Below are 13,593 nucleotides of genomic sequence, written 5' to 3' on the forward strand. Positions count from 1 at the left end.
TTGAATTATTCTTTCCAAGACACGTGGTGGGAGATTGAGAGAGGGACAGGACAAGGGACAATGGCTTTAAACCGAAAGAGGGGACATTTAGATTAGATATAAGGAAGAAGTTTTTTACAATGAGGGTGGTGAGGCACTCTGGTTGCCCAGAGAAGTTGTAGATGCCCCATCCCTGGAAGCATTCAAGGCCAGGTTGGATGAGACTTTGAGCAACCTGATGTAGTAGAGAGTGTCCCCGCCCATGGCAGGGGGATTGGAACTCGATGATCTTTGAGGTCCCTTCCAACCCAAACCATTCTATGATTCTATTAGCTTGCATGAGCTGAACTTGGGCGCTCAACCTGTGAGTGCCGAATAGCAGATACTACAGACAGATCCATGCCTGTGTTTACAGTTCATACCATATAATCCAATTTCTCACTTTTTAACTAGCTCTCCATGTAAGACTTACCTGTTTCCATAAATCAATGGAAAAGCCCTGATATTACCAACATCATTTTAATTCTTGCTCTATTGTAATACGTACATAATACTCTGGTAAAACTAGCTTTATAAGTGGCAGTGTTTAGACAGCTAGTGCAGAGTTCAGCACCTTTAAAGCTCTTTGTGCTGGGAGCATCTCAGGTCTTTCTCAGTAAGGAGGGGGAAATGGATTGGTTGCATCAAACAGTATTCTTATTTTCAGCTCTTGAGAGATTTTGATTGTGCACATATTTACAATCAAATCTAGAAGGAAAAGCCATCAAGAATGCCAGGGAATTTTCGTTGTCTTGGGCTTTGCAGCTTCTGTGTCTGAGCCCTGGAAGGATAGGAAATACTATGAGTATTACAGTTTGTCAATGTTTCTTTTTCTTGTTCTTTTTCTTTCTGGGCTAGAAATCCTAATTTTGAAAACTGGTAAATATAAGCTTTTTCATTTGTTCATATTAATGATTCCTTTTGTCATGCCATTGGATGCTGTTCTGCCTTTACTCCTGTCTCACCGGCTTGTCTTAAACTTTTGTAATTTGAGGATAAAAATCAGGCTATTTTAGGCTTTGTTATGACATAAATTTATATCTTAAGTGGATTTCCTTAGTCTAATACCAAAGAAGAATACAATTAGTATTTATTTACTCTGAAGTCTATTTTCTAAATAGTTGCATCTTCTGGAAACAGAAAACTCCAAGGTTGTTCCAATGCACTGAGCTTCTTAGTGGAAATGCAGAATAAGACTTCAGAAGGTAAATCCTGAACTACCATGAGATGGAGGTGGTGAACAAGGTGTCTTTCATCTCTAGTTTGTGTGTTGTCTTCCTGTAGCTATTAGGGTTTCTAGTTCTCAATTGCTGCTTCATAATTACCATTTTTGGCTTCATAGTCTTGGGGGACTCGGTAGTTTGTGAAGAAAAATGTTACCATTTTATGAAGATGACAGTTGCTCCCGCATTTTTTTTATTTTCTTTCCAGTTGCATATATAAGGATGTGGCATGCTGCTTTTTTCAAAGAGAACTTTTCTTAACTATTTTTAGAAAGAGTAACACAACTCAAAGTAATAAAAGACTTCAAAAAGTTTATAGTTATCATTCTCTGAAGTGTACACAAGTAGAGAAAATCTTTACAACTTTAGGACATTGTCATCCTCAAATATCTTTTTTATTAAATAAAATATTGATCTCATATTTACTTAAGATTTTTACTGTCCATACTGCTCCCATGAAGTTGTTTTTAATCATCTACCAAGTGAGTCAAGCAGTAATTCAGCTGTTAAAGCTTTACATGGCTAAAAAGTTATGTTAAGAATTTATTATCAGCTTAAACTGACTCTTAGAAAGATACCAGGTACTTGAAGCTGGTGTGATTTGTGCACTGTAAAAAAAAAACTACAGGAAGAGTAAAATTGCTTGAGGTTACCAAAGGCTCAACTGAAGAGGAAGAGATCTGTAAGGAAAAAAATGTAGACCTTTTTTTCCTGGCTAAGTAGTTAAAACAATTTAAACACCAAATTTAAAATCAGAAAAGGAATTCAAAAACACATGTCCATGCAATCCAGAACCTATTGATAGTAGGGCAACTAAACTTTAAAGGTGGCTTCTGTAGAAGATATTTAGTCAGAAGCAAAACATCTAATCTTGCCTGAACCACATAAAATACGTGGCTTAGAACTGGAGCACAATGGGAGTGCAGTTTGCTGGATTTTTTTATATTGTCTGCATAGCAAGAATACGAAAGCAACTACGTGCATAAAACACTTCTCTGCATTCTAAATATAGCAGCGCCCATTTGAATGAATATTTCATAGAAGAATAACCTATATTAAGGGAATAAATGCAGGCAGCGACGATATTGGTAGGATATCATTTTTAAATGGAACAGCTTTTAAATGAGTAAATGAATACTTAATAGAAGTGCTAACTCCTTGTATGAATAAGAATCTGATAGAACTGTGTTTCATTGGCTACTGGCTAGAGAACTTTTAAAACAGGGAGAGTGTGCATAAATTTAAGCGGAAATAGAAAGGAAACTAAAAACTTGTGCGTGTTTCCATGCATTAGACTTTTTTGCAGCTAGCCAGTTTGCCTGAAATGGAATGCAATAAAAGGAAGATGTAAAAACTGCCCTGTTGTGTACATCGAGCCCCAAGAGGAGCAGGCAGCATTGCTGGGGAAGAGCCACGGGGTAGATCGCCTCTCATCTGGCAGGGGGAATGGAATGTACTTTGGCGGTTTCAGTCTAAATCTCTTTGAGGAAATATCCAGGGTCACGTTAGGCAACTGCTTTCCTTCCCAGAGGTTCACTCGTGTGGGGTCCTGCGAGGCTTCAGGCTGCTCCACTGACACACATTATGTTGGCAGGGGATTACCAAGGAACACGGTGTAGGACGCGCTAGGTGCAAAAATGACACCAACCTTTACGTTTCCCCCACCACCTAGCTCAGATGCTCCAGTTATGTCTCAGAGGATGTTTGGAGCACAAATCTGAAAATGCTGGCAGGAGCTCGACCCAGCTAAATGAATTGCGCCTTAGGCTGGGGCCAAGGCGACGATGAATGCTTGAGTCTGCTGTGACAAGGACCACAGCTTGTCCCCTGTGTGCAAGCTGGACACTTGCTGGATTCCTGACTGGGACAGCTTTGCAAGCCACAGCATGTAGTGTGACCTGCTTTGTAACCCCTGCGGTCGCTGGGACAGGGGAGGGCTGGTGGGGAAGTGCCTGTTACAAGAGAATGTTTAAAATTTTTAAACTTTTGACTAAGTGTCTTGAATTTGCTACAGTAGCCTAACGAGGAGGTGTGAGAAGAAGGGGGATTGACAAAGGGCACTGAATATAAAGGAAAGGTGAGGACGCATCCTGAGGCCCAGACCGTGGAGGGGTAAGACAGATCTGATGAAAATGTATAGAGATTAAAGAGGCTATGACGTATTGCAAACCACCAACCCAGGAAGATCAGGTGAGTTAGGATTTTTCTGAAATTAATGAGAATTTCATGTTCATCTGAAATTTTAACTGCTAGCAGACATCTCTTGGAGGAAAAATCATAGTGGGTAAAAAGGATGATTGAACAAGTTCGGGGAAGGTATTGGATTTTAGTCCTGATTTTGTTTGTTTTACAGAATAATAAAATGCATACAGAGGAAAGACTTATATTTTTTAGATTTTAGACAATAAAAGAGAAGTAGTTGAGAGTACAAAGACAATAGGCAAGTTGAGTGCAATCGAGCATGAAATGAGATTTCATAATCTTTGTGAAGAGACAGAGTAGGAACAACAATGTAACAAAAACAGACTTGAGAGATGATAGCTAAGATCTTTCCAGAGGCAAATTTAATAGTTGAAAGTAAAGGTGAATTAGCTGTCAGATCCTCAAAGATGTGATATTATGGTACAAGCACAGACAACCCCAATATAAAGATTAACTTGGTTAAAGAGCGGACTCTGCACAGGCAGCAAGAAACAAACACATCAAAGTGGAAACACGTCAGAAGAATGAGTAGCCAAAAATGCCACAAGCATGTAGAGATGAAATTGAGAAGGTCCAGGCACTAGATGAGATGCAGCTAGTTAGAGATGGCAAAGTGAGGAGGAATCATCCTCAACGTACATAAAAGGACTGTCTAGACAGGGATTGCTGCTTTGCTTGCAGGAGAGACTAACAGAAGCTAATAGAAGACTCTTCAGAGTCCTTTCTTTTCTTTCCTTTTTGTTTTTTTTCATTTTAATTGAGCCTTATTAAAAAAAGTTGATTTATTTTCATATTAGTAGTACTATTAAAACCAACAGAAAAGGGATAAAATCTTAGCCAGAAATAGAAAAGACCAAGTTAGGGAATTACTGATGAATTAGATGTTTTCAAATCAACTGGTTGTGATGGACTTCATTCCGGGATATTTAGGGGTTTGCCTAAAGCAGTCTCAGAGCCATTAGTGTTATCTTCGAGAGCTCATGTGAGACAGATGAGGTACCAGAGGCTGGAAAAAGAGCAAACATAGTGTCTTTCAATTTGAAAAAGGGAGGAAAAAATAGGATCCAGCGAATTACAGACCAATCAATGTTAACTTCAGTCCACAGAAAAATTCTGGAACAAAAAAAAAATCAAACCAAACATTTGAAAGCAGCTGAAGGATAACAAGAAAATGAGTAGCTGCCAGCACAGATTTGTCAAGAATGAATTGTCAAGACGCTTGAATTTCCTTGTGCAGCAGGGTAACAGACTTCATGGAAAGAGAAGAAACAGTTGACATCATGTCTCTTGAGTATAGAGAGGTCTTTAAAGTTGGCTTACATGATATTCTCTGAATCAAGGGGAACCTGGACTGGATAAAAATGTTGTTAGGTAGGGACAAAACTAGCTGGCAGAAACAGGTTTGGAGGATAATTTTCAGGAGGATGGAATATCAAAACAGAAAGATATATTGAGTAGTGTTCTGCAGATCTGTGCCGAGCTCTCATTCGACCATGACCTGAGTGATGCAATATGGATTATATTTGTTAAATTTACAGAAGACTGAAAGTGAAAGGGAATGTAAAGCTTTCTGAGTTCAGAATGGCTCAGAGAAATGGGGAAAAGGGTCTGGAATAATAGGCTGAAACTCTGTAAAATAAATGCAGAGGGATGGTAGTTCAGCAGAAATAATAAACTGCAGGAATACAAGATGGGTAACAACTGTTTAGACAGCAGTTCTTCAGAAAAATCTCTGGGGATTACAGTGGATTACAAACTGAGCATGAGACAATGTTATGCTATTGCAAAAATGGCAAACATCATCATGGAATGCATAAATGGCAATACAATCTGAAAGACGTGAAGTAACTCCTCTACTATGCCTAGCACTGGCAGTGTCTTCCCAAAACAATGTCCACTTTGGGGGTATCCTTGAGCTTCTAGAAAGATGTTGGCTGCTTGGAGACAAGTCAGACAGGAGCAATGGACATGGGCACCATGTCCAGTCAAGGTGTTATGTCTGTCATGGAGAGGTTGCATGGATGGATGCTGTTTAGTCTAGGTCAGGGAAGTCTGTTGTGGGCTCCTACCAGTAGTTTTCAAATATGCAAAAGGATGGTGCAGAGAGGAAGAAAAAAGTTTTATTTTGTGTAAGTGGAAATCAATTAAACTGTTATTAGAAAGAATTGGACGCTAAGAGAGAAAAAGCAGTTTTCTGATTAATTCATGCAGTGGAGTCCTGGAATAGACTGTCACCTCTGTGGCTGGAAGTCTTTAAGAACAGTGTCGTGGTTTTATAATAAAAGGACTGAGGGTCGAGACAAAAACGGAGAGGGAGCACCCACCAACCATGGTCCCGGGCAAAACAGACTCAGTTTTCTTAAAACAAAACAATTTATTAACAGTTGCTTAAAAAGACAAAGGGAAACAAAACCGGTTACTTGAAAGGATAAAGAGAAAACAAGGCCAGATCTTTAAAAACACCTCCTTACCCCCCTTTCCTTTTGTTCCCAGCTCTACCTTCCCCCCAGCGGCGCAGGGGGACAGGGAATGGGGGAGTGCAGGTCAGTTCATCCATGTTGTTACCGCCACTCCTTTCTTAAAGGAGGAGAAGTCCTTACACCATTTTCCCTTGCTCCAATGGATTCCCTACTCACAAGGAAAATCCACAAACTTCTCCAGCATAAGTCCTACCTGCAGGATGCAATCCTTCCCCATCGGATCGCTCCAGTGCGGGCTTTACCACAGTCTCAGATTCTTAGGGATTTGTGGCCACTCGCTTCGGCGTGGGTCGTCCCACGGACTCTAGATGCCTCACGACCTCATCGTGCATTCCAAGCTCCATTTTTAACAGTTACTCATCGTGCATCCCATGCTCCATGACCTCTCTAAGGCTCAGGCATCTCTTCCCCGCCATGGGTTTCTCCACAGGCCGCGAGTGGGTCTCTGCTCTGCAGAGCCCATCTTTGTTGCAGGGGGACCGCCTGCCATCTCACCACCAGTTGCAAGGGAAAACTCAGCTCCAGCACACCTTCTCCCGCTCCATCTTCACTGACCTGGTGTCTGTGTGGCTGTTTCTCTCAGATCTCAGTCCTCTCTGGGTGAACTCGGCCCGGCGGGCACCCCAGGAACGGGGTGCTCCCTGAGTACCCCAAGCAGCTCCATCGCCGCCATCTTGAGCACATGGTGCCGGCCCGACGCAGGCAGCCGCCCGGGCGGGGCCAGGGAGCGGGGGCAGCACCCTCCTCCCTTCTCCTCGCTCCTGGGCAAAAGCACCTTTTCCCGTTCCTTTGTCCCAAATTAAATAGGGCAATTCGCAGAGGCGCCAATGATTGGCTCAACCCTGAAGGGGATGAGAATCCGATCTGGTGGCACAGGGAGCAAATCCCCTCCTCCTACCACCAGAACTCCCTCCCCCACATTGAACTATCACAAACAGGAATGACACAGCCTATAGCTGACTCTATCTGGGAGCAAAAAGTCCTGCAAATGGTCTTTCCAGTCCTTTTTCATCCTACTTTCTACAATTGCATGGTTTCTCTGTTAACGGTAATCATCCCTCTTCTGTAAATACTTGGGGAGGGATGAAATCATAGTGGCATTGCCGTTGTTCTATGACTTTACACTCAAGAATTTCTGCTACAACTAGCACAGATGTCCATATCAAAGTGAGGTAGGAAGCACCTTCTGCAGGCAGTTTGATCCAGCTCAGGCCTGTAACAGGTGGCAAAAAGTGGTAGTTTTTTGCTGCTGTTCTGAAACTCCTCGTTGTATATTTGCAGATAATTAGTCTGCCTGTCTGTCTTTTACATACTGTGTTGGTGGAACTTCTGAGCTTTACAACTAAATTATTAGAAAATTGTTGAGTTCAATCCTGGTGTAGTGAGTTTTACCATGGGCTAAATCATATTCTTTTCTTGTTATCCTACTCAAACTGCTCTCATACTCCTTTTAAATTCCTTCACTCAGATTCTGATCCTCAGTACCCCTGATTAAAGCTCTTTATCCATACTTACATGCTTTCTCTTTTGCAGTTCCAGTGCAGATTTGCATAGCAAAGGAGATATTTGTGTTTCTCCTGACCTCATCAATATTCTGATGCACAGCGTGCACTTATATGATAGTTTATTCCGGGATGATGAACAGATGCAAAAGTGTCTTCAATTGTCTCTGGAAATTAGCAATGGTCAATACATCCTGCAAACACAATGCTGGATGCTGTGGTGCATGCAAAACATGCGTGGCAGGCAGAGCATATAGCCTTTTCCTGCCTCTAGCACACTTCATTTAATTTTAATAGTAGAAGGAGATGTGGTATCTTTTGAACATAGATATCCTTGTGGGCTAATGTAAGGCTTGGACAATAAGAGTTTTGCATAGGAGAATTTGGCTTAACCTGTCAGTCTTCCAGAGATTAACAACTTCATCAACTACTGTTGATATTGACAGTCAGTTGCTAGGCTACATGTTTACTGCTAAATGAATAGGCGACTTGGGGCCAGTGTGAATATTCAACAGATTGGCAAATAAGTAAAACGTGCTGTGACTTGATTTGTTAATTATAGTCAAAATAAATGGCTGTATTGATGACTATGATTTTACACAGCATTAGTCCTCTGAAAACAGCAATTAAGTCTGCCATGTAAACATATATCTTGCCTGTGACAAAAAAAAAAAAAAAAAAAAGAGCCTTAAACAACTGAATACACCACTCCAAGCAGTTTCACTAGGAGTCCTGAAGTGCTTACATTAGTTAAATTATGTCCCTGGGTGTTTTTACACCTCTGACTGAAGCACAACATTCAGGCAGGGTCTGGATTTTGAAAAGCTTTCTTGTTTGCTGCGTGCAGTGCTACTTATGGTCAGAGTTTATCAAAAGAAGCATGATCATGCTTGAGGGAGAAAATCCAAGTAGCTGGATTTCAGGAGGATGCTTTTTTTCCCAACGTTTTTTTCCTGTTGTGAGAAAGCTGAGTGTTAATTTATTACACTATATGCGCTTTTCAGCAGACCTTGTAAAAGTGTTCTTATATGTATACTGTATTACTGCATTCCAGCTTATCAGCTGGGCTAACTAGAATTCACTTGCCTCAATCCATACTCTTCTCTTGTTACATTTTAAACTCTCAGTGTATTGATTTTGCTCGTTCTGTGTTTCAAGACTTGCATACACTGGCAGGTGCACTGAGTATTCAGCATCACTCATTGTTCAGCGTTGTGTACTTCTAGGCAATGAAGCTGTTCTGGGATATATGGTGCCTTTTGACTGAAGCTCGGAAAATACGTATTCTGTTCTCATCTGTGTTGTCAATGTCTGCTGTGGCGTTGGTCAAGCCTCTCTTCCAAGACTCTGGCTCAGTCACACTATTTGTAATACACAGTTGGTTTTTTTTCCCCTCCATAAATAACTGTCAAAATAAAGAGCACCAAAGTTGCCAGATATGCCCCAAGTATCGCAACATAGAAAGAGAGGTTGTTTTAAGCTTGAGAAAAGCAAATGTGTTTTTGCATAGAAAAACACAACTTTCCCTGAATAGGTCTGTGTTACCAATGTGTGTTTAGCTTGGGGTTGAATTTGGACCAGTAATTATTTTTTTTCCCTGAAAGGAGCTGCCTTGTTTCAGGCCTTATTTTTGTCCTGATGAACATCTGTCCTTCTTTGTAAGCTCTTGAGTAGTTGTCTTTTGTGGTCTTACTATAAGATTTTCAAGATCGAAGTCGCAAAAGCAAAGTTATATTGACTCATGCCGATCACAGCTGGTCTGAGGCATGTTGATACTAAGAGCTACAGCAGAGAGGGCATTTTGTTTTTTCCTTCAATGTGCTGCTGAAAGAGAAACCACCCAGTACAGATGCTTGGTAGACACAAGCTTAGAGAAAATCAGGGTGAAAGGGTATGAGGAAACTAGAAATAGAGTAAGACCTCGGAGAAACTGAGTCTGGAGATTGAACTGGGCAGCTGGAAGGCAACAATAAGACACAATTAATATAGGGAGAACTCCAAAATGAAGAAATGGCTGGGAGAGAGATGGGTGCACTGAGAGCAATTTGATAGGAGGAAAAAAAAAAATGTTTGAAGAAGAAAGCAAGGAGACTGATAATCAACTGCAAATATTGGTTAGCAGGGTTATCTTTGCTTAAGGATATGAGATCAATGCTCTCTGCTAGCACATTGTCATACATCTGCATGGTATTCATCACCTTTGACACCAGCACAGGTTATGTAAAAAACTTGCATAAATCTTGCAAAAACGCTCCATGAAACCACAAACCCCTCCCCCCTCCAACATAATGACAGGATCTAGGATCTAAGCTCCCTGATACAATGAAGGAGCAAGGTACTGGGCATGTGACAGCTCTGTGAAATCTTCAGTGCTCCACAATGATTAAAAAAATGTTAATAGTTACCAGGGAAAGTATTGAGGACAACACAAAGAATATCAAGGTTCACCTTGAATGCACTCACGTTTTGGACCTTTCACTTCTGAATGCTTTTGTAGGACAGGAGAAAAAAACTTCAAAGGAGGACAAGGATGTTCCAAAGCTTTGAATGGCTTCACAAAGTGGGTGGTAGCCCAGCGGAGCTCACTGCCAAATGGCATTCTGGATGTGACATGTTTACACATTTAAGTTCATGAAAGACAAAATCATTGAGAATTACTAACTGCATGCAAACTATATATGGGTCAGGAAGTCTTAGGGCTGAAAATAGTCGGAAGCTGAAAGGGTGTGAGTGGGAAATAGCATAAATAGGATTTGTCTGTTCTTCCTCATCTCAAGCACCTGATTATGGCCACCACCACTGTAGACAAAAGCACTCCAGATACATGGATTTTGTCCCGGCCATTCTATCCTACTTGCTTTTCCGTTGCCTGCACTGTCGTTCATCTTCTGACTCAGATGGATACTTCAAGGGATTTTTCCCCCAAGAGCTACGTTTACCAAATTAATTTTGCATCATGAGTTATTCCGTAGGTACTGAGATCCTCCTCTTGGGAAGCTGACAAATCCTATTTCAATGGATGAAGCAGGAGAATTTAGGCTTCTGCAAATCTTGGGGAAAGGGGAGATGACAGTGTTTCCCCAGTGATTATTAACTGTAATGATACACTGGACCAGGCACCTGAAGACCAGTGTCATAACCAGTGTGGTTATGAAACCATACATTGCTGGTTTTCCAGTCACCTCAGGATTCCCACAACGTGAGCTGTTTTGTGAAAGCTGCTTCTATGCTGACCATAAGCTTCCTCACAGACCCAGAAAGGGGAAAATGTTTTGTTGGGAGATCTTCTTGTGGAGGAATAAACGCCTTCAGAAAATTTGCATTTCTTTTTCTTTTCAGTAATCCACTTTGTTTCCATGTTTTGTGTGCAGTTATACCTGACTCCAAGCACTAATATTGAGTGGACAATATGAAGAAGCCTCAGAGTATAGGTAGCCGAGACAGGAGCAATTTCAAAAGCTGTTTTTAATCTGGAAATGTTAACTTTGTACTAGCTGACTACTGGGATGGTTTCCCTAATCAACGCAGTGGTTTTGCAATACTGAAAAATATGTTGAAAGTCCTGAAAAAAACAGAAACAGAGTCCTCCCACAGCTGGTGCATATCCCAGTGTAGGGGCAGCTGGCAAGCTTTGAGCAGCTTCTTATTGTCCAAGGAGATCTTGCTCCCTTTCTCGCTGGTTTTGCCCAAGGTAAATTACCTCTTTTTGAAACAAACTCCTAGCATTTCTTTTGAGACAGTTTCAGACTAGCAGTCTTAAGCTAATTACAGGCCATTTGTAAACGTATCAGTTCTTGTTCCAACATTCTAGCGTGCACCAGGATATCATCTAGGTATAACAAACAGGCTGAGAGAGGCATGCCATGTAATACCCTCTTCGTTAGACTTTTAAATGTAGCTGATGTATTGCACCAGCCAAAACCCATCATTTTAAATTGCCACAGTCCTTGTCCTACTGTGAAAGCGTTTTTTTTTTACCCTGTCCCTCTGGATCCACTTCCACTTGCCAATTGCCACTTTTAAGATTCAGGGTAGTAAACCAGACCGAGCTTTCAACAGCATCTAGGATACTATTTACGGTAACAGAGTAGCACATACTAAATGACTTTGTGTTGTTTTCTATAATCTGATGCTGTCACCTTTTTTCCTTGACTGGACTCAGTCTGAGGTCTGGCTGAAGGGTCTGTTCTATCTTCCTGATGTGTTTCTTCCATGGTTTATAAGGCTTCTTTAACGCTTCCCTGCTGAAAAGAGGGATGCTATTTAGGTAGCTGTTTTCCCCAGGATCACTGTTGTGTTAAAGCAGTAAAGCACAACTCAGGTGTTTGTCAGAGAGAATAATTTCTAACCAAATAGTCTCAAAACCTTTTTCTTGCTTCTCTTTAAATGCTTGGTAGGCTGCCAGATTAAAAGCCAATACGTTTTCTGAGCATTCACATGCTCCCCTCCAATCTTCCTATAGTTTATATTAATTTACCAGATCCACGCTTTGCCACCATAGTCCCCCTTTCCCCATCTCCTTCTGACTATTGTCAGAAGCATTCAGCAAACAGATAGAGGTTTACTCTTGTTTCAGATCCAGAAGAACTTCAGCAGCTAAAAGTCCCCAGAGACCGGGGGTCTCAAAGCAAGTTTCAAACACTCCTCATCTTTCATTTGCTGGAAAGCTGCCATTGCCTGTAATTTCTAGTGGAGTTTCTGCCTCTAAAGGTGGGACTTGGGCACTGCAAAAGAGATCTTTATGTTGAATCACCTGTTTCTTTGTCTTTCTTGTATTTCTTGTGTCGTAACCAAAGTCTGGTTCAAACTTCATGATTCTTGTGTATTTCACATAATTTATTATTATATACTAAATTGCTTTATCTTTTTTCTTTTTTTTAAATTTTTATTTTTATTAATTAACTTTTAAGCTCCCTACGGAAACTGCAAAATGGTGTGTGAGCCTCCTGGTTTAGCTCAGCTTGGTGCTCCCCTCCCACCTGCCCTGTATTTTGATGCTGTTCTTTTCTCTCTAGCTCTGTGTTTGTAACCATTCTCCTTTAAAAGCCTTTTTTCCTCCAGGATCAATAATGACCTCAACTATATTCCTTCATTTTTTGCCATTGTTGCCAATTTCTCTTGCTTTGTAAACTTAGATTGGTCCTTGCTCCTTCCACAAACCATGATGATAGCATGAACCATATTAGAATCACCGAGCTGAATTTGAGATAGAGAACTGCGCTCTGGAGATCTTGGCAAATTGCTGGCATCTTCTTTTGTTTGCAGCAGCTGTTTCCTTTCATGGTATGCAGCTGTGAAAAAAGTACGAGATTCGTAGTAAACTCTACAGTCAGTACAATATCTTTTTGTCTTTTGCTGATCTTTATTTCTGACTCTTACCTGAGTGTCTGCAAACTGGTTCGTAGCCAATTTGCCCTTGAGGTCCTCGCTGATATTTGAGTATACCAAGGAACGGACTTGTTCCCACCCAATTCAAACAGAGGTTTTGTTTTTTCTTTTTCCTCTCCCTTCCTTTCAGAGTGTCACAGTTGTTGATACTGGTTCATTTTCATCCTCTAGGATGCTTTTCAATTCCCTAAGCCCTTTCTGCAGTTTATCAGATAGCAACTTCCACGTTGGTCAAAGCTTTTGTAGCTCTTTCCAATGTATTTTCAAACCACAACTGTTGCAGCTGAGCCTCCTAGATTCTTTGGGCGTTTTGCCATAGGCTTTCTAATAAGTGTTCATCTTTACTAGTAAGTTTTCAGGTGCTGTTTTAACTCCTCCTGTGCTTTACATGTTTGGACTACGTACTGCCTTTTGTTCTGCCCTGCTATAGGAGATATATCATCTCACAAGTTTTGTTCTTGGAAACCAGAACATGGGGATTTTCTCTCTTGAACCCTGTTATGGGAAGCCCAGAATTTGAATGTTAAGAGCTGCAATTGGTGATTGAGTCATTTATCTTTGATGCAATCCTGTTTATTTACAAAGTCCTGATTTCTGTATCTGCAGATAGAATCAAACAAGAGATAATTCCCTTGCCTGCAATTCCCAATCTCTTTCAGTCAGCACTTGCCTCAATAGCTTTATTAAGGTTTATCTCAAAGTCGTACTGTTGATGCTTTTGTGGCTCTTTTTGATGCTTCCTTTTGGCTTTTGATTGGAGATTCTCCCACAAACATCCAA

Source organism: Tauraco erythrolophus, chromosome 8, assembly GCF_009769465.1.
Source record: "Tauraco erythrolophus isolate bTauEry1 chromosome 8, bTauEry1.pri, whole genome shotgun sequence".
Lineage (NCBI taxonomy): Eukaryota > Metazoa > Chordata > Aves > Musophagiformes > Musophagidae > Tauraco > Tauraco erythrolophus.